General features: G+C 37.0%; 1 protein-coding gene across 9 annotated transcripts in view; it reads right to left on the minus strand.

Moving 5' to 3' along the window:
* Positions 1–27,658, minus strand: part of LOC110469722 (poly(rC)-binding protein 3) — a 497,662-nt gene that overhangs the window by 278,479 nt on the left and 191,525 nt on the right. For all 9 annotated transcript variants that reach the window (XM_077784941.1, XM_077784945.1, XM_077784942.1 and 6 more), the window contains one exon: positions 21,466–21,522. The gene's annotated coding sequence lies outside the window, so the exon portion shown is untranslated. The remainder of the gene's footprint in view (positions 1–21,465; positions 21,523–27,658) is intronic.

The raw sequence follows: 27,658 nt of genomic DNA on the forward strand, positions 1-27,658 counted from the left end.
TAGGCACTATTCAAGGCAAATATTTTGTTATTGTTTTGTCTCTTGCCCAAAATTTACTTCCAAAACATATTGAGAAAGCTTGGTGTCCAGGAAAATCTAGACAAGATGATCAAGGACTGACTCAATTGGATTACACTATTACTGGGATTAATAGATTAATCATCATCCAGATGATGTTAGATAAGAAATCCACCACAATAAATTTTGAGGAAGACAGAAATAATAGACATTGTAGATGGCTCAAGTAACACGATGTAAGTCTGAAATTAGTTCCAGCTTTGAAGATAGCCTTGTTTAGTGCAGATGCTGAGGGGGACAGTGGCTTGGACCACATGGCATTCAGAGGTCCCTTCTATCTTAAATAATTCTATGGCTCCATGATTTTTAATATTTGCTACCACAAATGTACAATTACTTAATAGGGAACACACAACACACCTGAGGCCTTGTCTTGTTTCAAGGCTCAGTGCTTTCTTTAAAGAACATTTCATATACTGGAGGAAAGAATTCCTGTGGTCAAAAGATTACAGTACTTGACTGAAATGAAAACACATGAGTTTTTACACAAATAAAAGAAGTTTATCTCAGAGTCTGAGCCTTCAATTTAAATAAGCCTACATTAAAGGTGAACTGAAGTTATTTAACACTCACAGAGCCTTGCAATTACATGGAATAAATGAGGACTCCAGGAGAAACAAATTCTGTTCCTAGACTCCTTCTGGACTATGTCACCTTAAGCAAACAACTTTAAAAAACACAATCAAAACATCAATATTTCAATAGACATGAATTTTTTATCACTCTAAATAAATCAGTGAACAATTAAGAGCAAGTAAAATTATGAATTGCATGTATACCTAAGGCCTGAAAAAAAATGGATTCTCCTTGAAGTTCTCTTTAGTTCTCCTGTTTTTGATAGAAGCCATTTAACTAGATAATAAATAATGTTCCTTCCTATTTGATGGATTGGCAACTACAGATAGAAATAGCATAATCAGGTCACTAGTTTCATTATTAATTATTTGGCTGCACACACACACATATAGCTATACATATATAAACATTTGATAAAACAAAATTTACATTTTTGAAGCACTAATATTTTATCTATAAACTTGTGCATTGCTAATTCTCCTCAAACTGATACAGTAGGGAGATGAATATTAATAGTCCTTTCTTTAGCTGCAGGAAAATCAAGAGACTGTAATGAGCAGTAAGTAATTTTTTCCAAGACCATGTATCAAATTAACATAAGAACTTAGCTGAGGCTTCAGTGCTCATTCCCTCACTTCATGATGCCTCTAACTTGATTAGTTTCTTATGACTAACCATTAATAATTCTGCATCATGCAATCATCCCTAGGTAAAAGAGAAGTTTATTCTTAATAAATGTCAAAGAATCTAAACAATTTTAGAGTACCACAAAATGTACAATAATCAGATTAATTAAAGTGGATTCTGTTTGATCATGGCTATTACCTGATATACCCAGCCAGTAAGTCTCTCATAGGCTCTAATTGCCAGACAAAATTATATTTCAAATGTATCAGGCAAAGAGAATATTTTCCTGCATTTAGAGTAATTGTTTTTCTTCTCTGCCAAAACCCCAAATAACCCTTTCTACTTCCTAGTGAGCTAAATAAATAATAATAGTAGCAATAAAATACAAACATCTGTGTAATATGCAGAAGCCTTGGTAAAAAAAGGAGTAATAATTTTCAGTGAACAACAAACCCCTGTAATTTGACAGTGAAGCAGAAGGAATTTGACTTAAATACATCTGATCACCCCACACAGCTTTTAATCAATTAGTCTAATTTAGAAAAGTACATGCATGCATGATTAGTATTAATTTGATACTGCCTTCATGGTCAGCAGGTCATGAGGAGCTGAGCAGCCTACTGAAGCTGGGTCTCTGGTGTTGCACTGTGGCTCAAACCAACCAGTGAGGTAAATACAACATGTGAGAAGGCACTGGGGCTCTACCTGCCTTCCTATAAATGGGCAATTTCTAACTGGTTTACCCCACAGAGCCATATACGTCTCTCAAAGAAGCAGCTTGAGAGTAGATGCCAGATATGACTATCCATATTCTCATGAAAGATGAACATAAAGGGCAACTACAAACTGTCATGGTTTGTCAAACCATGACAAAAACATAAGTTTCATAAATTATCAAATTCCAGATCCAGTGATTTCAGGCAAAGACATCACTTCTGTTTCTTTGCTGGTAAGACAGGTAAGTTTGCCTGTCCAGTCTTGAGTTGCACTCATTTTGCTCTTTCAAAATCCTTAAGGAGTAATGGAGGGGAAAGCGTGGAAAATTTGAAAAGCTAATAAATCTTTACAAACAGCACATCATGCTGGGTAGCTTAAGGAGTTTCACATCTTAAGCTTAAAGTTTTGGAAATCACACGGTCACACAACAAAACACCAGTTTCTGTGTTAGCACTGTGAACTCCACTAGCTCTTAAATCTTTTTGGCTTCATGGGCAAAATCCCCCCCTGAGCAATTTGTGTTTGAAAAAACCCAGCAGCAGCTACTCTACAGTGCCATGCCAAGCCCCTGCCTCTTGACCCCTCCTGATGCCACATGCTTCTTTGCTCAGCCTTCTCTGAAGTGGAAGAGAAAGCGGGAACAACCTGCTGGATGAGATCGGATCTGAAATTCCAGGGATAGTTGGAAAAACTCTATGGCTTCTGTAGAATTGTCCTGTTAGCAAAGAGAGAGGACTAGTCTCATATTTGTACTCTGCCTCCTGGCCCCAGGATAAGTAATTCTCTCTGCCTTGAATGATCTGGCCTGTCACTTATGCAGATGGCAGCACTGATAGACTGCTAGCACTGCCTGTAAATTAATTTCCAATTAACTGTACTATCCCCTTGATAGACAGTGCTAACCCCCTCCTTTCTTACTCCTGTTCCTACTGCCTGTGCCAGCAGAGACTTGAGGCACCAGCTGTAGACAGAACATCAAATTAGCCCTACAGCCTTTTCTTAATTTGCATTCTCCTGAGCTTGGTCTCAGCCCCAGAAGCTGCTCCAGCCTCAGCACTTCATCTTTGATCAGTAAGGCCATGGCTTTAGCAATCCCTTGGAGACTCTTTCACTCCATACTTGTGAGATCCCACCTGGAGAATTTCCTCCAGCAATGGGGTCCTCAACATAGGAGGGACACAGAATCACAGAATATTCTGAGTTGTAAGGGACCCACAAGGATCACTGGTCCAGCTCTTATGTGAATGGCCCATGTGGGGATCAAGCCCATGACCTTGGTGTTGTTCGCACCTCACTCTACCCAGCTCGGCTAATCTGCGAAATCTGACATGGGTCTGTTGGTGCGAGTCCAGAGCAGGGCCACAGAGAAGGCTGGGGGGATGGAGTATCTCTTCTATGAGCAAAGGCTGGGAGTTTGTTCACCCTGGAGAAAAGCCAGCTCTGGAGAGTCCCTATGGCACCTTCTGGTAGCTAATAGGAGCCTACAAGTGAGCTGGGCATGGGATTTTCAAAGGCATGAAGTGATCAGGACAAGGGGGAATGATCCTGAAGGAAGGTAAGTTTAGATTAGATATTATGAAGAAATTCTGTATTAGAAGTGTGGTGAGACACCAGAACAGGTCACCTAGAAAGGTTGTGGATGCCCCATCCCTGGAAATTTTCAAGTACATGTTGGATGGGGGCTCTGAGCAACCTGATCTAGTTAAATATGTTTATGTCCATAGCAGCAGGGTTGGACTACATGACCTTTAAATAAAGGTCCCTTCCAACCCAAACTACAGGAATTTATGCTTCCACTGTGGATCAATAAGTTGATTTTTCAGTCTACAGTCACTGCTAGCATTGTACCTCCACTGAAATCCAAGGAAGAATTTTCTTCTGAAAGCACCCAGAAGCCAGTACACACCTTTTCCATTAGGCACATTGTCTGTAGCACATATTTAGTACTTCAGCTGTACCTACAAAATCTCAAAACACTATGATACAAAATACAAAGGAAAACCATAATTCAGAAGTTTTACTAGAAGGAAAGCACTGCCTGATTTATTATGTGAATAATAAATTCACATTGGTTATTATGTGAATTATCTGTGATCCTAAAATGTTGTTTACTCTTCTTCTGCCACACAAATTAGCCTCTAACTCCAAAAAGCAAAGGCTTTTGTCCAGAGTTCCTGCATAGTTGCAACCCTCAAACATGCATTTTTGGTTAAGCATGGAGAAAGAATTCCCATTATTTCATAGAAATCTGACTTTCCAGATAACAGCAGCAAGTCAAAATGAGCTTGAATCACAAAAGGGAAAATCATATAAGACACAAGGTTATTTGACAAGAAAAATGAAATGCCTTTGTGAGAAAGGAATTTCCATGTGTTTTCGATCAAGTCTCTAAAAACCTGAGCCTTTTCACCAGAAATGTCATCCCATTAAATCAGTATTCCTGTAGTGACAGTGACTCAGGAGCATGAAAAGCTTTCGGCTGTTCTTCTTCCACCCATTATGAGCACCCATCTTAATCTAAACAACACAGTATAATTCTGTATTATAAATATTAGATTGGACAGCCCAAAAACTTGGCATAATCTGTGAATAAATAAGAATGTTCTTCAAAGACAATTACCATAACTAGAATGAATACATCAGACACAATCCTCCTCCTTCCACAGTTAGCTGACTCAAATGTCTAAGCACTAACAGGAACCGAAAAAGCTTTTCCTGGAAAATGTTCAGCGTAGAAAAGATAGTGTACACTGCAGGTAACACAGTTCAAGAATAATGAAATCATATTCCAGGAATAGACACAGGTTGCTTCAGGCTGAGATAATGGAAACAACTTAGGGCACCATTTAAACTAAATCTAAAGTATGCCTGTGTGAGAGAGCTATAAATTCAGAGAGAAAGAGAAAGGAGTAGTTACATGAATGTGGGTTTTCAATGAAGCTCTTTAGATAATTGTTGAACCTGAGTTTCTAATCTATAATTGAGACGATTATTTAATTAGAATTTTATTAGGAACCATGCACTGTAGCAACATCCTCTTTCAGTTTAGAGATATCAGCTGGGTAAGACAGGCATGTCGACCTAGAGTGAAACAACACACCTGACTGAAAATTCTGCATGTGTAATTAGTTACCTAAAGGACTGATTAATTAAGTTTGGTGGGAGTGTTGTTTCCATCATACTAAATCCTTCCTGAAAATGTACAGATATTCCAATAAGAGCAGTCAGAAAGAACCCAAATTATAGAAGATTACTACTAAAATTTCTAAGCTTGCAGAAATTCTTTTCTGGATGCTACATAGCACAGTGAAAAACTAGAGTTAGATCTAAAAAGCATTCCATCTCCAGTTTCATATATCAGAGGAATTTCATCAAGTCATATGGTATATCCTTATAGATAAAACTTTAACAAAGAGAAAAAATAGTAATAGCTTTCAGAGCTTGTATATTTGACAATGCCTTCTATTTCTAAAAAATGCCTTTGATTTTAATTGCAATTGAATATTTACAGTAAATACAGATCATACTGTCTAGTGACCATTAAATACTTTTAATGTTTTTAATGGTCTCTTACAGCACTTAGGTTTCTAATGGATTCTAAAATTCAGACACAAACCTGATAGGTTGAGAACAAGTACTATGAAATAAATGAAATTTCCAATTACGTAATTATTCTTTCCTTAAAACAATAGGTGAAATCTCAAATATAGCCTTTATTAGAATCATAAAAACTGCCTATTATTTGTTTTTATTGCTGCTTCCCTTCTAAGGCTGACACAACCAACAGACTCTTGGACAGCCTTGCTTTTAAAAAGCAAGACTGTCAGGTTGCATCTGTGTGTAATTTTCAACTTACTTTGATTTTCTGAGCGTCAGCCACAAGGTCTTCCTGTAATGGCATATTATTATTTCTCTGTTAGTATTCTGCAGAACAGGAACAGAGTTCTGATGTTCTTCTTTCTTCCTTTCTTGGGCAACACCATTCTGACTTTTCAAAGAGCCTGCCTCAGCAGAGAGAGCTGACCTCATCCATATAACACAAGGAAGGGCAGAACTGGGAAAATATTAGCTGCACATTCATCTCTTGTTTAATATCAATAATGTGCATTGTAGTATAACCTAGCAGCCAGACAGTGCTGTGCTTTCATCTCTTCATACCACACTGTTGCAGTGTGGGGGGGTGGTAGAGATGCTGCAACCTTCTTTGAGGTGTCTGCTTCAGAAGCTGCTCAGAGTAAGGCCTGAACACCTTTTTCACAGACAGAAACAGGGAGTTTGTAACCTGCAAGGAGGCTTATAACCTTATAGGAGTCCTTACAAATACAACTAAGGGAAACCATATTGGACTGAATAATATACTCAGGTTCAAGTATCCATGTTTTAAATTAATAGAATGAGTAATTCATATCACCACATAAGCTGTAGCATTATCAGGCATAGAAATATCACTGTACCTGAAAAATGACAGCCAAAAAAGTACATGAGCATTGGCAAAACTGCATAGGAGGCATTTGTTTTCTGTAAGAGTTACAAGTTGGTATTTTTCAAAATGTTGCAAGTATTTACATATTTGGTACTAAAGTTTTATAAAGAATTCTTATGGTATCCTTCAGAACTTCTGCCTTTAGCTTTAAGACTTAAATTTACCAACTTAGATCAATTTAATTAGTTATAAGGAATAAGGTTTTTATAAGGAGGGTAGTGAGACACTGGAACAGGTGGCTCAGAGAGAGATGATTTCCCTGGAAACTGTCAAGATCAGACTGGAAGGTGCTCGGAGAACCTTCTGATTTAGTTGATTTTGGTCATTGCACAGGAGTGGGACTAGATGACCTTTAAAGGTCCTTTTAACCCAAACTATTATATGATGCAAATTGAAAGCCTCAAATGTCTGGACAGAGAGAGGCCCAATTTTGAATTACTGTCCTCACACATCAGTTACCAAACTTGGCTGGGAGGTTTTTCCTTCAAAATACATTTCAGCTTCCTATCAATTTTTTTTTTTTCCAAAAAAAAGAAAAAAATATTTACAATCAACCTTTCTCTCTGTCCCTTGACACCTTCCAGGGGGAAATATCCAAACATTCCAAACATATTTTCTCAGACAAGAAATTTTTATGAAACAGTACCTTCCAGGCTGCCTTGGTTTGATCAATATTCTACTTGTTTTTCTGTCTTCCACTGCAGCTATTCCACTTGGCATAAGCCACTAAATAATCTTTCAGCCATAAGCTGAATTTTCAGAGAAGAATAATCACTACTATAAATTCTGTGTTTCTTTCCTTTTCCTCACAAATCCAAAAAATAGTTAGGGTTTTTACCAGTGCAATGGAACAAAACTGTTGGAGCCACCTCCAGCTTTCAACCCAAATACCATCCAACAACTTCCCAAGTAAGTGAACACCCATAGGAGAAGTTATATGTGGATAGTTGGAGAATTTTTTTTCCTTTTGCTTCACTATGCAGAACATAACTCCAAGTAGATGAAATCTGATTGGATGAAATAAAAGATATGACCAGCCCACCATCTTGCACCCTGAAAATGATCAGTAAAAGGAACAAAGTTAACTTCTGAATAGCAAGGAATGCAAGGAACCAAAGCCCAGCCACCAAGAGTAGGTGGAGCGAGTCTTCAGCAAATTCACTGGACATCAGCACCACAGCAGAGCTCCATCATCTACTGCCTCCCAGCTGCAGCACCATCTTTCACTAGGCGCTGTCAATCCACACCTACACTCTGGTGTAGGGGACCCACACCACACAATACTTTAATGTATTTGCTGCTCCCATTTAAGGTCAGGTCATGCACTGGAAACATCAGTGACGCCATGTGTGACTTGCTGGCACTGTACCACACCGAATCCAAGATGGGTGTGGATGCACCAAAAACAGAAAACCTTGTTGCTACTTCTCGTCTAATAGAACATTATTGTTTACTGGCAAAAAACAGCTGAAGACAGAAAGTGCCCAAACTCAGTGCCCAATTTTCCCAACCATTTTGAGATTAAAAAAACTTTAAAAATTCCACAGTGGAAGCATTTTAACTTCAAACTCATTGACAATAAATATGCTTTTTTCATTTAGGCTTTAGTAGTAGCTCATGGATCTCCATGCAAGGTATATAATGAAACACAATCTCAGTGAATTAGAAGTACTTTTGCTTTCAAGCCCTGTCACATGCATTCTGTTTTTTATTAATACCAAGTGTACTGTAGTTATACTACTAATGAAATTAAATATAATTGTATGATACATGCAATTTCTTTATCCAAGAGCTCCCAAATGGGAATAAAACTTCAGTTACCTCACTTTAAGCTATGAAACCATAATCATGATTATTTGCTTTGTAGAACTAGAATAAAAAAAATCCTATCCTCTAATACTGAAAGATCTCTTTAAAAGCCACTGTTTTCTTAAAAGGTTTTCTCAGACACAGTATTTCTTCTGTTAAAAATAAACAAGGAAGATAAGCCAGCAAGCAAGTTCCAAACATACACTGCTTCTACCTTGAACATGATCATTTTACACTGCTTTTTTTTTTTTTTTTTTTTTTAAGGAGGGAAGAGACATCCTCCAGAGATTGTTCTTCACCCAAGTAAGAGATGCAATTAAAAACCAGCCTTGTAAAACATTATTGTTTTTCTCAGAAAGGACAGCAATCTCAGTCTTGTGCAACCTGAATGCAAATGAGCTCCTGCTGTATCCCATGCAATTTGACCCTTTTTATCAGAACTGCTGGTCCCTATGTGCTCAAAAGGTAAAACTAGGATAGTGAAGCTGATAGTAAAGAAAATCAGCATCTAGACTGGCAGACTAATGACAGATATTCCATAGCCAATAACATACAACTTCTGCCTGGACATACACTTTCAGTGTACTTTTGATTTTCATAATTTTTCATGAGACATATACAGATATTATATTTTAAACAAAACAAGTTCCTTTCATCTACTAAATCAAGCACATAAGTACTGCAAACAGCCCTTAAAACAAGTTTTTATTTTAAAAGACTTATACACTCATGGGCCATGATATTGGTAGGAAATATGTCAGTCAGATGCAATGTCTATTTTTCACAACTCTGCCTCTGACTACCACTGTATGCAACTGACGCCTAAGGAAAGAGTAAATAAACAAGAGAATGGCAGCAATATTTCCTCAACAGCCAAGGGACTTCCCAAGTCAAAGTCTGTGTCTATACCTTTGTTCTAATAGTGCTTCAGGGGGATTTTGCCGAGAATTCATTGAGTGATTTCACACTTGTGTGAAAGAATGTCCAACAGCTTTAAAATTCTTTGAAATCTTTCAGGTTGAAAAATTGTCTTTGATACCCTGATTCCTTGCACCATAAGGAAGAGAATAAACAGTCTGCCTTCTTTTCCACACTATTTAAGGTTATATAAAACTCTGGGATGTTGTTCAGATGTGATTCTTCTAATGTGAAATTTGTCAGTGAACTTCAGTTCCTCATAAATAGAAGTTGTGCTGTACTCTTAATTGCTGGCCTTTTTTCCCTTTGTAATTTCCATCTTTCTCTTTTGAGAAAGAAATCCAGACCAGCATGCAAACTTCAGTACATGAACACACCATGGATTTTGCAAGTGGATACGCAGCACCATAAGACATTTTCCATTCATTATTCTTTCTTACTGGTGCTCAATTTTGAAGAGAAATTTTAAAGGAGCAATATACAGCTATGCTCCAAGACCTACTTTCTAAATGCTAGTAGCTAATTTCAGTACCATTAATGCAATATGTGCAGTTTAAGTTGGTTCCAAATATGAATTTTTTTTATTATTTGAATCTGAAATTTCATCTATTTTTTCTGAAAGATCACTCTATAACATCAAGTTTTCCTAGACCCTTTTTGCCACAAGAGTTAACTCTCACTGCCCTTAATAATCTGGTCCAATAATTTGGCCAGTTCTGCACAATCCACATTTAAAGTACTTATTTTAATACTTTAAGGAATGTAGCAAAAAAATAATTCAGGTTTGAACTATAGAACAAAAAAAAAGAGCTAGAGTACTAACTGTTCTGATAACACATATATACGAGAATTATTTTCTGTTGTCTTTGACATGCCAACACCTGATTTCTGCCACTCAAACTGTAGAGTAAGAAAACCACACTTTTTTTTTTTAGGATTACAGTGCTTTTATAACTAAGAAAAACAGGAAAAATGGAGAACATTTTTCAGTGATTTGCTTCAAGTCAAAGAGTACTTAATACTGCATAGATAGATATGCAGAAAGTAAATTAAAATAACATTTCTAATGCTCATGGAGCTATTAATCAGCAGAATAGTGTTCCTTTCTTTTACTGTAGGATCATATATACATACATATTAAATAAACCCCATAGCATTCAATCCATGACTTCAGTCTAGGCTGCTCTCTTCCTACAAGATACTCTGAAATGTAGCATTTATCTTGTTTCTGCCATGATGGGATTGCACATCTAAGAGAATGTGGTTGTTGATTTTAGTACTAAAGAGACATCTCCTTCTGTGCAGAAGTGCTAAATAACTACATGTGACTATTTTGAGGAGGTGAACCAACTACACTCAACAAAAAGAGGAGACAAAATCTAATCATAATTCAGAAATTAAATTTAGAAGCTATATCACTCTCCACACATTTTTGCACCTTATGTTTCCAAATGAAGCCCTAGTTGCAAAAAGCAACTGAGAAGGTAAACATGCAGTCCACTTATGGATTAGTTACAACACACAGTAAATTCAGCTGTGAGCATGAGGAGACTGTGTGGTCTCAGTCTGAGTGCAGCTCTAGCATGGCTACACAACAGAGCAGAAAACATAATTGATGCACACAGTAAAAGACCATCAGCTTGCAGAAGGGGCCTTACTGATTTTGCCATTTGATCTTCCACAAATAGTTCTAGAGAAAGATCCAAATTAACCCACCAAGCAAGCACCAGGGAAAGATCAAGCTAAAACACTAGCTGGTATTCCTGGTAAATACAGGAATGGCACTGCTGCTCAGATCACAGTGTGTAATTGTACTGGGAAATAGGAAAATTCTCAATAATAATGTTTTATTACAGTTAAGTTTAAAAGCCAGAAACAACACATTTTGGCCAGAGAAAGATGTGGTTGCAGTCCAGATCTGCAAACAGAGCTAAGCACTTCACTACTATTTTACTCACAACATGAGATTGGCTCATGAATGTTTTTGTTGGAAACAGTCTCAGTGCTCCCAGCTTCCAACACCTTCTGCTGGTCCACATCTCCTACACAGCTGGGAAATTTCATTCTACTTAGCAAAAAGACTACAGCTAATTAAAAGCAATGTAGTCTTTTGGAAGGCAAAGAAAGGAGGATATTCAACCTCTCCATCACTTCAAACAAAAACGCTCACATTCAGTTCTGCTAACAATTTTAGAGCATACAAAACAACACTGACTGTGAAAGGCAGGCTTTAAAAATGTTTTACATGTATTGAAATAATTGATACACTTAAATATTTTTTTTTATTAGAACGACTCTACAGATATTTAAAAAAAACATGCCACACACTGAAGTCTCTCCAGCCTTCACAGCATCTGTAGGAGACCACTCCAGCTAAGAGAAATGCTCCTGGCAAAGACAAGCATACATTTAACTAAAGTTAAAATACAATACAGCCCTTCTTCAGATAGGCAACTGTTGTTTCCCCTACACTAATCGTTCCCAGATATGGGGTTTTTCCAGGTGCTCCCAGGAGGGTGGGGTGGGAGGGAGGGAGAGAGGAAGGGAGGGTAAATTGTGTTAGTCTTAGGTGAGTGCCACAGGCAATTAGGCTTGACTTATGCTTCCAGCATCATCCTTGCCCAAAGATGTCAGAGACTTAACTAAGGACATCAAATAACTGCTGTCAACCACACAATTTTATCAAACTTTACTCCAAACTTTTTTCTCCTGTAAATCAAATTTATTGGTGCCCTCAGCCTCCCTGAAATCCCTATACTGCTGCCTTGCCAGTTACTGAAGAAAGGTTTTTCAAGACTGCTACTGTGATCCCGCCCAAGTCAATGGGGGACCACCCAAGACACCGTGTGGGAGTTAAAGGATTTAGCTCTTACTCAAATGCTCAGGCAACTGGAGAGATACATATGGGAAAGACAGTCATCAACATGTAGACATTTTGTATGGAAAATACTGAAACTATCTTTAATTGCTGACACACAGATTTGCACTATGATATAAATGGAGAAAATGACCACGTTGCAAGTTCAAGAGATTGATAAAATGTAAACTCCTGATAGACAACAAGGAAACAGTTAATACTGTTCTTGTGCTCTAAATTTTAATATTTTTTTTGCAAAAGCTAATCTTAACTATAAAAAAATAGTGAGTTCTTGTTTTATAAATAAAGGCAACATTTTCAAAAGGAAGAAGCTCATTAACTGATGACAATCTTAAATATTTCAAGATTTAAAAGAGACATTGGAGTAATTTAAACAATTTTCCACCTTGGAATTGCCACCTCTTATTTTCATAAAAAATAAAACAAAAAAAAGGCTCTTAGAATGTTTGAGACTCCACTCATAAAATGGAGAATGCCATAACTAGATTAAAAAAAAATCTGAAAGGATATATTTTGTAAATCAAAAAATGCTCAAGGGCGTTTTTTTTTGTTGATTTTAACACATTGCATAATACTGAGTGAAAATGATGTCTTCAGCAATGTGAAAATTGGAAGGGGGAAAAATATCCACCTTGAATGAGGCCTGACTGTGACTTTGCATTCATGTTTATTCTCTACAGAATGAAAGAAATGCATACTCTTTATTTTTATGAGAAAGAACATTTTTGGGAGGATAAAACATCACAGAAGAGTAGCAAATGTTTAAGTGAGAAATCTCTCAAAAGCTTTTTCAATTTCACACTGCTCCAGTACCCTTTTTATCTGAACATCTTGCCTGTGCACTTTACAAATTCCCTAGCTGTTATAATGCTCCCAGACTGACAGTGCCCAGCAGAGCCAGGTAGCAGTGGGGCCTCATTGTGCCAGCCACGGTACAGAATACAATGGCTCACATTTTATCTGCCCCAAATTACTTCTAATCCAGCAGCTGGGAGACGTGGCTGACGGATGATGATGCAACCACATCTGTCAGATGGGCCCTTCTCCAGTGTTGTTATGATTTCACACACAGGTTTAAAGTAATATTTATCAATCCCACCCAGAAAGATTTCATTCTGAAGGCAATTAAGCATTTGAAATCTCTCCAGCCACCGACTTTTCAGGAAACCCCATGTTTCCCAGGCTCCAGGCTCTTCTCTCTCCAGCACAGCACGCACAGAGCCAGCATGCTCTGCAGCCCTCTGGAAGCTGTCTAGGCAGAGTCCTTTTAGACACAGCTATTTCATTTTGAAAAAGCAGCTGAGGCTTTTTATTCCCTGTGTGGCATTTCTCCTCCCAAATTGCAAGTGATCATAATTTCATGAGAAGCAGTTTAGAAAGTGAAAAAAATAAAAACCCAAACAAAATAAAAACCCCAGCTCGCTACTTTCCCTATGTAGAAAATAGTAAACTTACTACTTACTTGAAGTTGCTTACTAAATATCTGAATTTACTGCCACACATAAATGTCCTAGTTTTGCCTCTATTTTCCACTTTAAAACTGGTATCAGAATTTTTGCATGCTTACTCATTTGCAAGGTTGGACTCGACAGATAATCTTCAGTTTGAATGATCTATCAACAACAGCTTCTGATAGACCACTGCTTAACCACAGGCTTGTGGTTAAATACCTCTTATCCTCTAGGCATAACTAAAAATGGATTTTAAGTGGCACTGGTATAGAAGCAATGCTGATTTCACCTACACCTTTCTCTCAAAGAAGGTTTTTACCCCTTCAGAGTTCATTCAGGGTTCATTCAGACAAAAATATAAGTGGTACAGCCTAGCAAGGAAGAAGCTACTCCTAAAACTGATTTGGTTAGAAGGAAACTTCTGCTCTGATGATGGTTGGTCCCTTTCAGAAGATTTTTCTCCAATTACTCAATTCTGTGTTTGGGCAGCTGGAGATGGTGATCGATCCAGTCTCTCTTTAAGCAGTAATAACTTTCTAGAAATATTTTTATCATACAAAATTCAGATATATGAATAATAGGCTGCTTCTTAGCACCTGCTTAATTATTACATTCAGGCTATATCTCTTCTACAGGCATTTTTAATTTATTTCTAAGAGGATTTATGGAATGGAGATGCTATTTAAAAAACAGATTACAAGGTCAGTGCAGCCCAAGGTATTTCATTTCATCTTTTACAATTAACATGCACACTGGAAGTGCTGGAAAGGTCTCTGAAGAGCAGTGGAGTTGTCGAGTGCTGTGGCTGTCTCCCACATGCATTTTCAAGGGGAGGTAATGGAAGACCAACAGCAAGTATCAGAAAGCCAAAGACAACTTTAAGGGAGAGTCCAAAAAAAAAAAAAAAAAAAAAAAAAGACATGCCACAAAGAAGCACCAGATACAGAATTTATTTATTTATTGCAGTAAGTTAGACCAGTGGAAAAGATCAGCTTTGCTAAGTGGACCTTGTTGAGAATGAAATGAGCTTCACTCTCTCTTGATAGTTGCGACCATCACACTTTGGTGGCAGAATTCATTGAACTTGTGTCTGTTTTTAAAAGAAATGTGCCTTCAAGCATTACCCTTTGACCAGTATTATTATTTCTCTCTGCCTGAGGAAACACAGAAAGAGCAGTTTAGATGTTATCTTATTAGAGATAGGGCTGTATAGGTTGAAGAAGGAAAATAATAGGACATGCTATTAAACCTAAACTCTATGCATTGACCTGGAACCTGGGCAATGCTGTGAGAGCTGGCCCTCTCTGGAGTGGGAGTGGGGAAACCACTGCTTGTTTGAACTCAAGCTTGGAAAAGGTCTCTAAAGTGAACTGAAAGGATACGGATTTGAACAGATCTACTAATACATACATAAGTTAAACTATATAGGATGCATTCCAAAGGAAAGATGGCATTATGTAACTATTGTTAAGGAAAAAGCAGCAGTGAATGGAAAAACAGAGAAGCAGAAGAGGAAGGAAGAAAGAAAAAGAAATCTGGAAAGTAAAGACCCATGGGATGAATTAGTAGAGAAGAATCAGTGGTTTCATTTTCACTTGTCACCCCAGGCCTTGATAATGCCTATAGCTCAGCTTACTATATTTAGAAATGGATCTCTTCATTCCTGTAGGTTTATTCAGTGATTTGAACTGGAAAAAATTCTCTTGTTGCGGGAAGAGAAAGGAAGAGGGTAAAATATCCCCTTCTGCCATAAAATCTGAAATTATATTTCAGATTCAACTAAGTCTTCAGTAGATTAAGACACCAAATTTTGATTCAGAACTTGGAGTTAAATACACTTGCATAATTTCAGAATTTTTGGTTGGATACAAAAAAGCAGTCATTTATTTCTCCATTTGTTAGCAGCTCCAGGCTCTGAAAGATAACTTGGTTTCCCAGACACAGTTGGCAGGAAAGTCAGATTTTCAGTTTATGAGATACCATTATTTTAATTTCTACCAGCCCTGCCACATATTTACATCAGAAGCAAACCAGCAACTCTGAAAATTACCAATAAACCAGAAACTCAAACAAGTTTTGAATTCCAGAGAAAAAGAAACAATAGAGTTTCTGACATAAAATACCATTTTTTCCATTATTTGGCTGGGCCATCTTTATGCCAGCTGAACAAGAGAAAATTTGGATCAAATTAAGAGATGCTCTCAAATTCAAAATTCTCTACCAATTCAATGGTAGCACATGGCTGGAGCAGATGACATATTAAGCCTTTGGGAAGGATATCAGGTGATCCCAACGTATGGAAAGGATAGCTGTATTCTGAGGGGGAGAGGAAGGGTTGCTAACAGTAAATCTGAGTGGTCTGCTGGAAACTTTCACAGGGAGAGAGCTGAGCAGCAAATGCTGTCCAAAATGGATACAAATATGTTGTCAAGTCTCTGTGACAGATTCATTATGGGTGAGCAGCTTAGCAAAATGAACTCTGTCTCAACTGTCTCACAATATAAATGCCACAAGCTCAGGAGGACCTAAGCTTCCAGTTCCCCCATCCCTTACTCTGAGGTTTGCAAAAGTGAGTTGGCATTCAAGAGAAGCAGCAGGTCAAGGAAATCTTATTCACAAGAACAACCACTCTGGGAAAGACCCTCCTGTTACATGCCAAATCTGCCACACTGTGAAATTACACATTTTCAAACACATATGCTCCCACAGTTGCTCTCTTCTTCCCCAGCTGCAGAAAGCAAATTTCAATGCAGTTACAGAAAATAAGTCTATATCTATTTGCATACTCTGATTTCTCAAATTACACCAAAATGTCATAGCACATGATATTTTTTTCCTACCATGAACTAAAGAAAGAGCACAAGAAGGGTAATGATCAAGTGGTGGTAGCAACTTGTAAAATGACATTTCCTCATGATGTATACATGGGACATATATGTGTAAATGAATACTAGAGCTTTTAAAACATATTCAAATTTAAAAACCAGAATATTTAACACAAAGTTAAATTTTATGATAACAGTTAAGGCCACATAGCCATCTTTGCTTGTGCTTATGTGATTGTTCAGTGAAAAGCATTTCAGCACATGTTTTAGTCTCACTAAGTCTCAAGAATGAGAGCCTTCTGGTTTGCTGAGCCATGGCATGAGCAAACAGCCAAACTCAAAGGAACTTCAGAATAACCACAGAAGCAAGACAGCAGAGTAGTGACTGAGAAAAGGTGAAATACACTATCTCCACTATTGAGGAAGATTTCTCTTGCTCTGTGGTGAATTTAGTAGGAAATTAAATAATCATCAAGATTTGATGTTATTTTTTCCCTTTAAAATTACTGCTAGAGGAGACACCAGAATTTCATAGAAGATCTCTTGCTAATTCACTACAGTACAAATATTGCTACAGGTGTAGATCTGAGTGCAGGAGTGGAACAGTATAAAAAATGTGAAAGAGTATATCAGAGAAAAGTCACAGTCAAATATTCCCCCTAGCCAACATGATGAGAGACAAAAGTACCGCAGATGTCCTCATTGTAGAAAATACAGACAACTCCACTTGTTTATTAAAATCTAACCCTGGCCTTGCTCCAAAATCTATGTTTGATGTCACAAAGTAGGAAGAATAACAAGGAATCCCTCCTGGCTGACGATTATCTAGCTTAGTATGTTATTCCACAGGATGAGATACTGCTGAGAAAACACACTGAAGTTTCATGCAGAAACCCAATCATGCAAGAATCACTTTATATCTTTTTCTCTTTCTTTCTGCTCTCCACTCTTCCTCTTTTCCAATGCTACAGCACTGGAGCTACTACTGGAGCAATCCAGCTACTGGTGAGGTCTTACTGTTTTTCAATTCTGCTCAATAAATGGACTCAATAAATAGAGAACTGGCACTGTGGCTCCTGACCTTAGTCGAGGTCTGACTGAGTTTCCTGCCAGTGCAACTCAGCCAACGCTGTGTGGCTCATTTGTGGAGTAAGGATTCCTCATTTATATCCAAGAGCTGGCCGACATTTGTCATATAAATCATATCCTTGCTCACATAGTCGCTCAAAGCCACCTGAGCAATTCAGCAACCATTTCCACTTCCCATCCACCCACACATTTGTTAAAGCACATAGTCCAGTGTTTACAACAATATAGCTTTTTAAGACCTATGTACCTCTATATTTGCAGCAGGGACAATACTGGTGCCAATTCTAGCTCTGGAGGTTTTTTGAGATGAAGAAGCACTTTTGCTTTTCTTTAACTGGCCAAATCCTCACTGGTCATTATTTTTTGTTTGTTTTGTCGGTTTTTCTTTGTTTTTTTTTTTTTCTTGTCTGCTTTTCTTTTTTTATTGTTGTCGTGAACTCTGATTAAATAGCCAATCTGATAGACTTTGAATTTTGCATTTTAGTTTCAAAAGACTGCATAATATTATTAGTACAATTTGGTGAAAGTAAGCGATCTTCAGTTTTGCAATGTGCCCATATTAAATGAAAAGAGATATTAACCTGTGTAAACTTCTGCCCTGTTACCATTTTCAAATTATGACCTTGTGAGACTGGATAAAGAAACAGCCATTAACATAAACTGGTACATTGCCATGAAACCAAAGGAGAAAGATAATGAGCCATCAAGCAGATTAGCATGAACTAAAACCGAAATGAACAACCCACATGTAAAAAAAAAAAAAAAAAAAAAGTAATAAACCAGCCTCTAGTCTTCAGTATTTACTGCACATATAATGTCAGGTTGTTATTTTCACTGACATCTTTCTGAGCCTCTGCACGTTGTAGTACCCTCTATTAGAAACAACGCTGTCAGAACAGAAATAGCTTCATTTTCAGCTCTATCTCCACTGCTCCACTGAAACTTTCATTTCAATTTTTTTCAACTCCAAATTAATCTCTGGGGGGGAACCATATCCAATGTATGGCTGCTGAACCATACATAATGATATCACTGTAATAAATAGTTATAATAATTAATTTAAAAGCAAAGCCATATGATGACTAATTTTTAAAGGTGAGTTTGCTTGACTTTTTACACATATAGTGCATGTTCACAGCACAGTTTACCTCTCCTGTACTTTTTAACTACATGTGGAAGGTGCTCCTTCATTTTCTCTACATACCAGTTAACTGGCATTATTCCTTAACAGAGAAGCAACTTTTCCCAAATACCTTCAGCAGATTTTATTCTTCTCTGCCATGCTTAGAGGACCTGTCTGAACCTGGCCATTATAATGCCGATTTAATCTCCTTTGTTCTTTTGATGTGTTCAAGCCAAACAACTGATGAATGAACAAGCCAAACAAGCAGAATGAATCAAGATGGGGAGTTGCCATCACAACAAGTAACTAAGCACTAGCAAGGAGAGAAGCCCAAGGTACTGAACCAGGGATAATGAAGGGTGTTTTTATCTTATTTGTTCACTTTCCCATCCCCATCAGCTTCTTACTGTAGCTCCCCCACTATAACCTCTGCCACTGAACTCTCACTTTTGGGCTCTTCCCTCTCAGTTCCATATTTCCAGTTTGCTGGAATGTCATTTCCTGAAACAGTTGCCTGTGTGCCTGCCTCTTTTTTTTAAGCAAAGTGCTGTTCCTCTTGCAACAATAAAGGTCTCACAATCCTTCTACCCACATAATGAGCTGTATACACATCAAATCCAGTGGCTGACATCTGTTTTCCTGGTGGATTTTAGGACATTAATTATATTACTATGAAAAAATATTCAGTATGTTCATGGCTTGACAACATTGTGTGTGTTTTACAGACTCTGTCAGACTGTTTCTGGCTTAAACCTGTGGTACAATCTATATTCCATCTCCTCAGGATCAGACCTTCCAGAACATTGGACACTTGCTCCTGTCACAGTGAGGGAAAAAAATTATCCTCTTAGATCTTAGATTTTTCCTCTTTTAAGGAAAGATCATAGCTATGAAATGCATTGATCTTTTATGCTATGTAACAGATACTCATACACACACACAAACACCAGGAAGAAAACCTCTACTGAAAAGGTGAGTTCATGCAGTTCTCTGATATGAATCCTTCCCTTTCTGCCGGGAGGGAGAGATCCACATATTTCTGAAGCACCATTTTTACCTTTTTTTGCTTCCTACAAGCAAGAATGGATTTCTCCAACTCATGATAAAAGGCAACATAGCCATGGAAAAAAATATCCATTTGATCCAGAGTTCTCAACCACATTTACATACACATGTGTGTAACACTGATTTCTCTCAAGCACTCCTGCAGTATGAGTGCCCCTCTCATTTGAGGCATTCAGTCTCAGACCACATTAAGTGCTTGCCTGTATAATAAATTGCAAGGTATTTCATGCGCACAAGCTAAACTTCATTTTATCTAGGAAAGGACAAATTTCTGAGCTGTAAATTACAATGTACTTATATTTTAGAAGCTGCTCCATCCATGCATGATATATAGGTCTGGGTAGCAAACTCTTCTGGTGCTAAAAATATTATCATATATTTTACCTTCCCTGTCATTCAATTTACTGCCACTTCCTCATCTCAGTGTTAGTCTGGTGCTACCAGTTTGTCTTTGCTGGTCTGTATCATTATGAGTGAAAAATGCAAGTTAAAATCCCCAAACATATTTGATACCTTGAATGAAGTGATCAAAGTGAAACAGTCCGAAAGGAGTGAAATTCGCCCCCACACAACTTCATAAAAAGAGAACTATGAAGTATGAATATTGAAGTTTCAGAAAAGTATCATTATCTTCAGACCAGTAGAGAATGCATGGACTTTTTTTTCCCTACCTTAATTTTTAAATCTTAACCATAAAAGAGTTAATGTAAACAACAACAGGTACTGTAAATAGGACTCAAAGCCTATCAGGAATATATTTATATATATCTTGTCTAGATTACTTCAGAAAAAGTTACCTTGCTACTTGAAAAATGACATGATTAGTCAATGTCCTAAACTGGTTTTCAGAGATGGCAAACTAATTTATCATTTCCTTTTCTTCTTTTATACCTAGAAATTTTTATTGCAACTTTAAGTTGCCGTTCCAAATTTTTCAGCTCAACTCTCTCAATTAAATACACTTTTCTACAATGCATCTATTTGATTGACACAAACAGAGTATGACACCATTTGCCTAACTGCTTCTGATAAACAAAAGCTTTTCAAGAATTGCTTCCATGGTGGATGTCCCTATGACAAAGTGTTTCTAGAGCCTTATGTAACCTTAACTCAAATGCTTTTCCATTTTCTTCACTATTTCTCTAGCACTGGAGCAGCCTCACATATTTCATGGTAAGCAAAACTCCTGCTTGATCCCACCACTGTTTCATAAGACCAAACAGATCTATAGATGCATGCCTTAAGTATTAATTACTGTGAATAATAAAATTCAGCAAGCAGCACAACATATGGTTCTACCTCTACTTTAGTCTCACTTTAGTGGCATTCTTGGACCCTTTTTTAAACACTGTACTATGACTAAAAAGTCAAAGAGAAAACAGCGCCATAAAGTAATTTAGTGCTGTTGACCATTACTTCACTAAACAATTATCTATTAATGTATGAGCACATGGGCTGTACATCAATTACACCAGATTTTCTGAACTGTCTTCTCATAACCCTAACTATCCTTTTTCACAATAGAATGTCTTAACATCTTATTTCAAGAAATAAGGTTTATTGAAGTTTGTTGGTTTTTTTTTTTTTTTTTTGTTAAATGGCTCCTGAGGTATATTATTTCTAAATAAAATGGCAATTTCTAATAATTTAAACCTTGTTTTTGACATGTCATTTGGGAGAAATGGAAAGAAAGGCAAATTTTATTTCACTGCTACTGGTGAAAATGCAAAATAAGAAAGATAATAAATTGCACTTACACTAGCATAATGAATATCAATATTTGTCATGTGGTAATAATGTAATAAGATACATAAAATTCAACTTACCTATCACATCAGATGTCCATGAGCCACAGTTCCACCTCAATCCAAAGAAAACTTGACCTGTTGAATATGAAGCAACATATTTTCACTCATGATAAAGTCTTGCCCTCTTTAGAACAGGCTAAAAAAACATGGATTTCTGTGGGGAAAGGTGAAAAGCAGTTTAGCACTACAGACAACTTAGGATAGGATCCCAAAACTTTCTTTTCACTTTCTGCTACAATTTGAATATGAACTGATAAATCACTGACTTCCCAATCAGTGATTGATCTCATTTTAATCTTTATACAGTGCTCACTGGGGTCCAGCACTGGGCTCTAAGAAGTATCTCAGGAAGATGTACAAAACCCCCTAGAGATTACTGAAAAACTAGAATTGGTATGCACAAATTATTATGATGTCCTTTGAATAAATCTTCAAAGACCAGAAAACAAGACACATTTTTCTTCCTTTACTTCCACTTTTCATCTTTGCTCCATATTTTCTCTCTCAGAGAAAAAACAAAAGAAGGGGGTGGAAAAGGGAAATGGAAAGAGAAAATAAGGACTGTCATGGGGATGAGGGAGCTCTTTTCTGTCAACAGTATCATTATATCAATTGCATTTTTATGAAATCAGCTTTCTAAAAATCTTACCTGTCAAGTATTTAGTCCTCGTATATTTAGCCTAAGATCTTGAGCAATTTTGCTGAAATTTCTTGAGCTACAAAGCCAGACAAACAAGACTCCCTATCAGCCTGCACTCACTAGAAAGCAAGCAGAAATTAGAGGTGTCCAACACTCATAAATGTATGCAGAACATATTTATAATGCTAATATTCTTGAAAAGAAAACAGCTTCAACTTTCTACTATCTTGACAGTAATATAACATGAATGCAAACTTGAGATGATATAACACACAATTCTCCATCTTTTGGTGCACAGAACTGTAAGTTCTCATTGAAGAACGAAAAGTGAATCCACAATTGATGGCTTACATTGTTTTACATTTAAGCCGCAAAAGAAATATTGTTTTAGAGTAGGCTATGAAAAGATACACAAGTCAGGATAATTTAACCTATGACATCTGATACTGTTTTTAAAGCAATATCTATCAACATTGGCCTTCCTGATTTCTGTTGGTGATACAGATGCAGGAAGTTCAACTGCATCAGAATGGGATCAGTAAGCAAAGGCTCAATCCCATTTCTACTCAATTGAGTGACAGAACTTCCATTAACTTGATAGAGAATAATAGCAGTGCCTGAATGGCCAATGTTATCCTCTAGATCCCCTTTTCTTGCCCTGGGCTAGCATGATGTCCATAAATATTTCAGGATATAACAGGAAGGAAAAAAAATTAAAAATGTAGTTGTTTGGGAGAGTTGAGAAAGGTCAATTATTTCCATGGTTTTTTTTGTTTTGTGGTGACCCATGTTTGCACATAGCTAAGTGCAAACAAGAAAATAAACTCTAACACTATTACATGCTGCAAGGTTCAAACCAGCAGTATGGCTTTATAATGCATCAGGAAATTCCTCAGGAATAATTCTGTCATAGCATACTTGCATGATATGAAGAGGAAAGAGATGCAAAGCCATCAACTTTCTGCTACTGCCTGCAGGCAAATTGATTTGTCACGCACTTACATCTTCATGCGAGAGAAGAGTTACACATGCCTTTGTGCTGCTTTGCAGCACTTGTTTTCTATTAGAACAGTTTTCCTAGGGAACATTTCAATAATTAAAAGAGAAGAACCAGTTGGACAACATTTGCAGTTCAGATTAAATGTATCCACTGCTTTCAAACTAACAACACAAAGCTGATTCTCCACCCCACCCCTATGAATTACACTTCACTTTGCTTTACATTTCCTGAGCCTTGAATATTTTTGAAGTAATATTTGCATTAGTTCCTTGGAAGCAGCAAAACCTCTGTCTTTGAAACTATCAGGAATAGGAAATGAAACCAGTTCCTTTAGTCCCCTGCTGATCTCAGAAGGGTCTCTACATTTCCCTGAAGGTGCACAAGTCCTGTGGGTGGCCCAGGCATTTGAGCAGGCTCTGCCATGGGAAGATCCATGACTGAGAAAGGCTTTCACAGCCTATTTCTATGAGGTCTGAAAACATTTTAAAGGCGAGTGGCAGGATACACACTGGCATACCTATCTCATCTTTGTAATAAATTTGCTAAAGTCTGAAAGAAAAAAGATTTTTTTTAATGCTTTAAGATCCATAATTTCTTTATGTTTAAAATCTATAGTGTCTTTTTGTCTATTTGCATTTTTGTTTAGAGGAAGATTTATGAAGCAAAATTGGTATAATGGAAATATATTAGCAACATATTCAATCATTGATACATATGTTTATCTAGATTTTAAAAAATTAGCTTGAAGATTCAGCAGGTTTAATACACAGTGTTTTTCTTCTTTCAATTTCAAATGTATTTCCTTATATACAGAACTGAAAGCATTTCCTTTTTACATCAAGATAGAGTTCATGTCTCAATTATCTCTTTGCTTCCTTCTTTCAAAAGACCATCACCTTTCAGCACACAAAACAGTTATGCAATACTAATGATGGAAAAGATCTGTGAGTGAATCCTATTAGTTGTGCTCTGTGCTGTTTGTCTGCAATATGGCTGTTTAAAATAGGGAATATTTTATCTTTGGACTAACCTGTCAGAGAAGGAAATGTACTATATGAAAGCTGATACAAATACAATTGGAAAAATGTGCAAGTCACACAAACCAATATCAAATTTCTTAAAAGAGTTAAATCTTCAAAAAAGTGCATTTTTCTCAGTGAGCAAACAATTTGGCATGCAGTGTAATTTGGTTTTCCTCTTAAGGCTGTTTCACACTTATCATACATGCTATGTATTGTTTAATTCTCCCTCAAGTAACAATATAAAGACCCTCAGCTCTTAGTTATTACTCCCTAATGTCTGAGGCAAGATATTAATTTATTGTTTCAAGTACAGGAAAGAACAATGGCTCAGGTATCACTGTGACTCTACAGACAAAGGCTTATTTGGCTTTGTTTGGCTACTGTTCTTTCCCTGTGCAGAGCTTCCTAATGAGTCAGCCATGATGGGATAAGCAGAGCAAAACTACATGTCCTGAAGGATAATCTGTTCACTTTCATGGGAAGGACACACAGACAGCAAAATTCATGCAAGGCAAAGACAATGTGGGATCCCTGTGGTGGAGATTGCCATGTCTGTGGCTCCCAAGGAGCCAGGCACCTTGGGAAGATGTTGCTAACACAAATTTTAAGAGAAGCCCCATGATGCTTCTTCTCTTTTCTGCCATCCATAGGGCGATAAAACCCTGTGACACAGCAATTCCTGTTTCATAGCTGTGGTACATCAGAAAAGAGTACCCAAAAGTCAAAACACATGTGGAAAGATGAGCTCTTGATTTGGGGTCTAAATTCAATATTTTGCAAATCATAGAAGACTGCATACTATACTATAGTGATTAGCCAAGATACATTTTCACATTGCACTGTGTTCTAGCCATGAAATTCTGTAAAGCACTAGATAAGGATTGCTTCTTTCATCCAGAGCACCAGGAGACCACAGGCAATTTATCTGAGAGGACTTTAGATAGAAACAAAAAAGGCAATGTTAATTAACGTAACTCAGTATTTTCTTTTAAAAAGAGTTTAATGTAACTGAGAAATTGAAAGTCTGGGGACCTGAGTTATGCAGTGCTTGTGCACTCAGAAGATACAGAATTAACATGAGCAGGTCAAGCTTTTCCAAGCCTGTTTCCAGCTAAGGTTCATTATCTACTGACTTCTGAAAAAAACATGGATATCAAAGCTATAACACAATCCACAAACCAAATCAACTACCAAGATTATCTGGTTAGATTCAGGAAAGATTGAGAAGAGGGGGAAAAAGCAAAAACCTTTCTATCAAACCATTGTCATAATGTTGTGAGACCATTTTACAATGGAACCAGTGACAACTGCTCTATGGCTCCTTATGTTCCTAAGAAAATACACAAATTTTTTTTTTATGAAAAGCAAAAAAAAAAAAAAAAAAAAAAAAAAAAAAAAAAAAATTAGTCTTACCAAAAAACATTGAATTTTATGGCTAGTGTTTTGAAATGCTTTATCTCTAAACTTTAAAAATAGTGCTACAAGAAGTTGGACCTTGTTAATTCTCTAATGTGATCCTGAGAAACATTGCAAGTTAACACATTTAGATAAATGAGCAAACAAGTCACAAGTGGGAGGGGGAAAAGAGCTCTGAAGCACAGCTCTACATCACAGTTACCAAAGGCTAAAGCTAAGATACAGTTGCTAAAGGTATCAACAGCACAATGCTTTACATGGATTCAAAACATCTATCTACAATAACTGATACTTGAATAATTAACATTTTCCAGTATCGTAGGTGAATTGAAGTAAACTACAATTATTGTGAAGACACATTTCTGACCCAGCAAAGTGAAAGCCAGTGATGCAAAATGCTCTAATTTACTAAAAGGCTGACAGACACAAGCTGCTGAGGTCAGGTACTGCATTCTGGAGACAGTGATGCAGCACCTGCATCACGGCAGAGCATTTGTGCAGTCAGAGGCATGACAAAACTCACAGGAGCCTTGCATCTGTCAGGCTCCCATGGATCACTGAGAGAAGGAATGGAAATGAAACACACTGCATGTCAGGGACAGCATTAAAATGATGCATTTAGAAATTAATGTACAAAATTATAACAAATGCAAAACTGTCTTGAGCATATGTGGGCCAGATACTTGGTAGGGCCAAGCTGTGCTCCCACAGGACTGTGGTGGAGCAGAGAGAGGTGGTCTGGAGGCTCTCCTTTCTCCTTTCAAGCACGTGTCTTAGTTTATTATACAGCTCTTTAACAACTCTCTTTAAAAATCAGATAGACTTCTATATACTGAAAAAAAAACAGATAAAAAGATTTAAACACCTAAATTTCAGTTTATATATTTAAATACAACTTTTTGTTACAAACTTCTGCCAACTATTAAAATGTTGAGTCAGACTGGACCAACATATGTGTCGTAGATCTCCTCATGATAGGATGTTCTTAATTCTGTGGCTTTTCTTCTTAAATCATAAAATTCTTATACCTTTACTTTTTAAAATAAAACTTATTTCATATCAGGTAATAAAACTAAATTCATTAGGATTGGAGCAACAAAGTTCTTTTGCATCTTACTTTTCTTCCCCATAAACTCATTCATCATTTCAGAACTACAAAATATTAAAGGGCTAAAGTAAGACTGAAATATGGATGACTCCAAGAGATTTTTGTTACCTTTCTAAACACTTTACCATCTGTAGTGTCCCTGCTTGTGAGATTTCAAAATCTAAGATGACAGATGTATGTGTGTGTAGGCTCTTTAGCCTTCCAAACCAGACATACAAATAAACTCTCAGAAACAATGCCTCAAATAAAGGCAAAGAGCTCAGGATTGTCATATCTGCTGAAAAACCTCATTCACAATCGCTGAGTAAATCCATTATAGAAACTGACAGCTTTAGATCTGTGCATTACATTTTGGGGAATAAATGCCACCTCATAGTTAGCCTTTATAGAGTAAAGCTTTGGTTTTCTATATAAATCTGCGTTTAATGAGCCTTGAAAGAGATGATTGCTAAATAACAGCCTGCTGCATTCAAGCTCAACTGCCTCCAATTATATTGTTTATAATTATATAATTGTACAATATAATGTGTGTCCAACAATCCCTGAGTTTTATTACTGCACAACACTGTGACACCAGCGTAAATCACCTTTTCACTTTCACAGTCAGCCTCTTTCACTTTGCTTAGTCAGCCAACACAAATACACAGAGAACTGCACTTTTGACTGCTGAATGCATCAAACCAGCTTACCAGCCTCAGCAGAAATAAGAAAGTAATAGAAGTGGTCAGCTCACAAAAATGAAAGGGGAAAGAAAGGTACTGTCTATACAAGGAAGAAACAAAAAGAAAAAACAAATGGTTCAAAACTCTATATCCTGTTTGTGAATTTTACTTCTTATGGTGCTTCTTGTTGGCAGATGCTTTCAGATATTGTGCCTATTCAAAATACTCATGAGAACAAGTACAAAGCAGTTAACATTAGCAGGTAATGTTCTTTGTATTATTCTTACTCCTATATGGGTATTGAGGCATCTGCTATAATGACACTAAATTAGCAAAAATCTTACTAGCAAACACACCATTATG

This window comes from Lonchura striata, chromosome 1 (genome assembly GCF_046129695.1).
Source record: "Lonchura striata isolate bLonStr1 chromosome 1, bLonStr1.mat, whole genome shotgun sequence".
Classification (NCBI taxonomy): domain Eukaryota; kingdom Metazoa; phylum Chordata; class Aves; order Passeriformes; family Estrildidae; genus Lonchura; species Lonchura striata.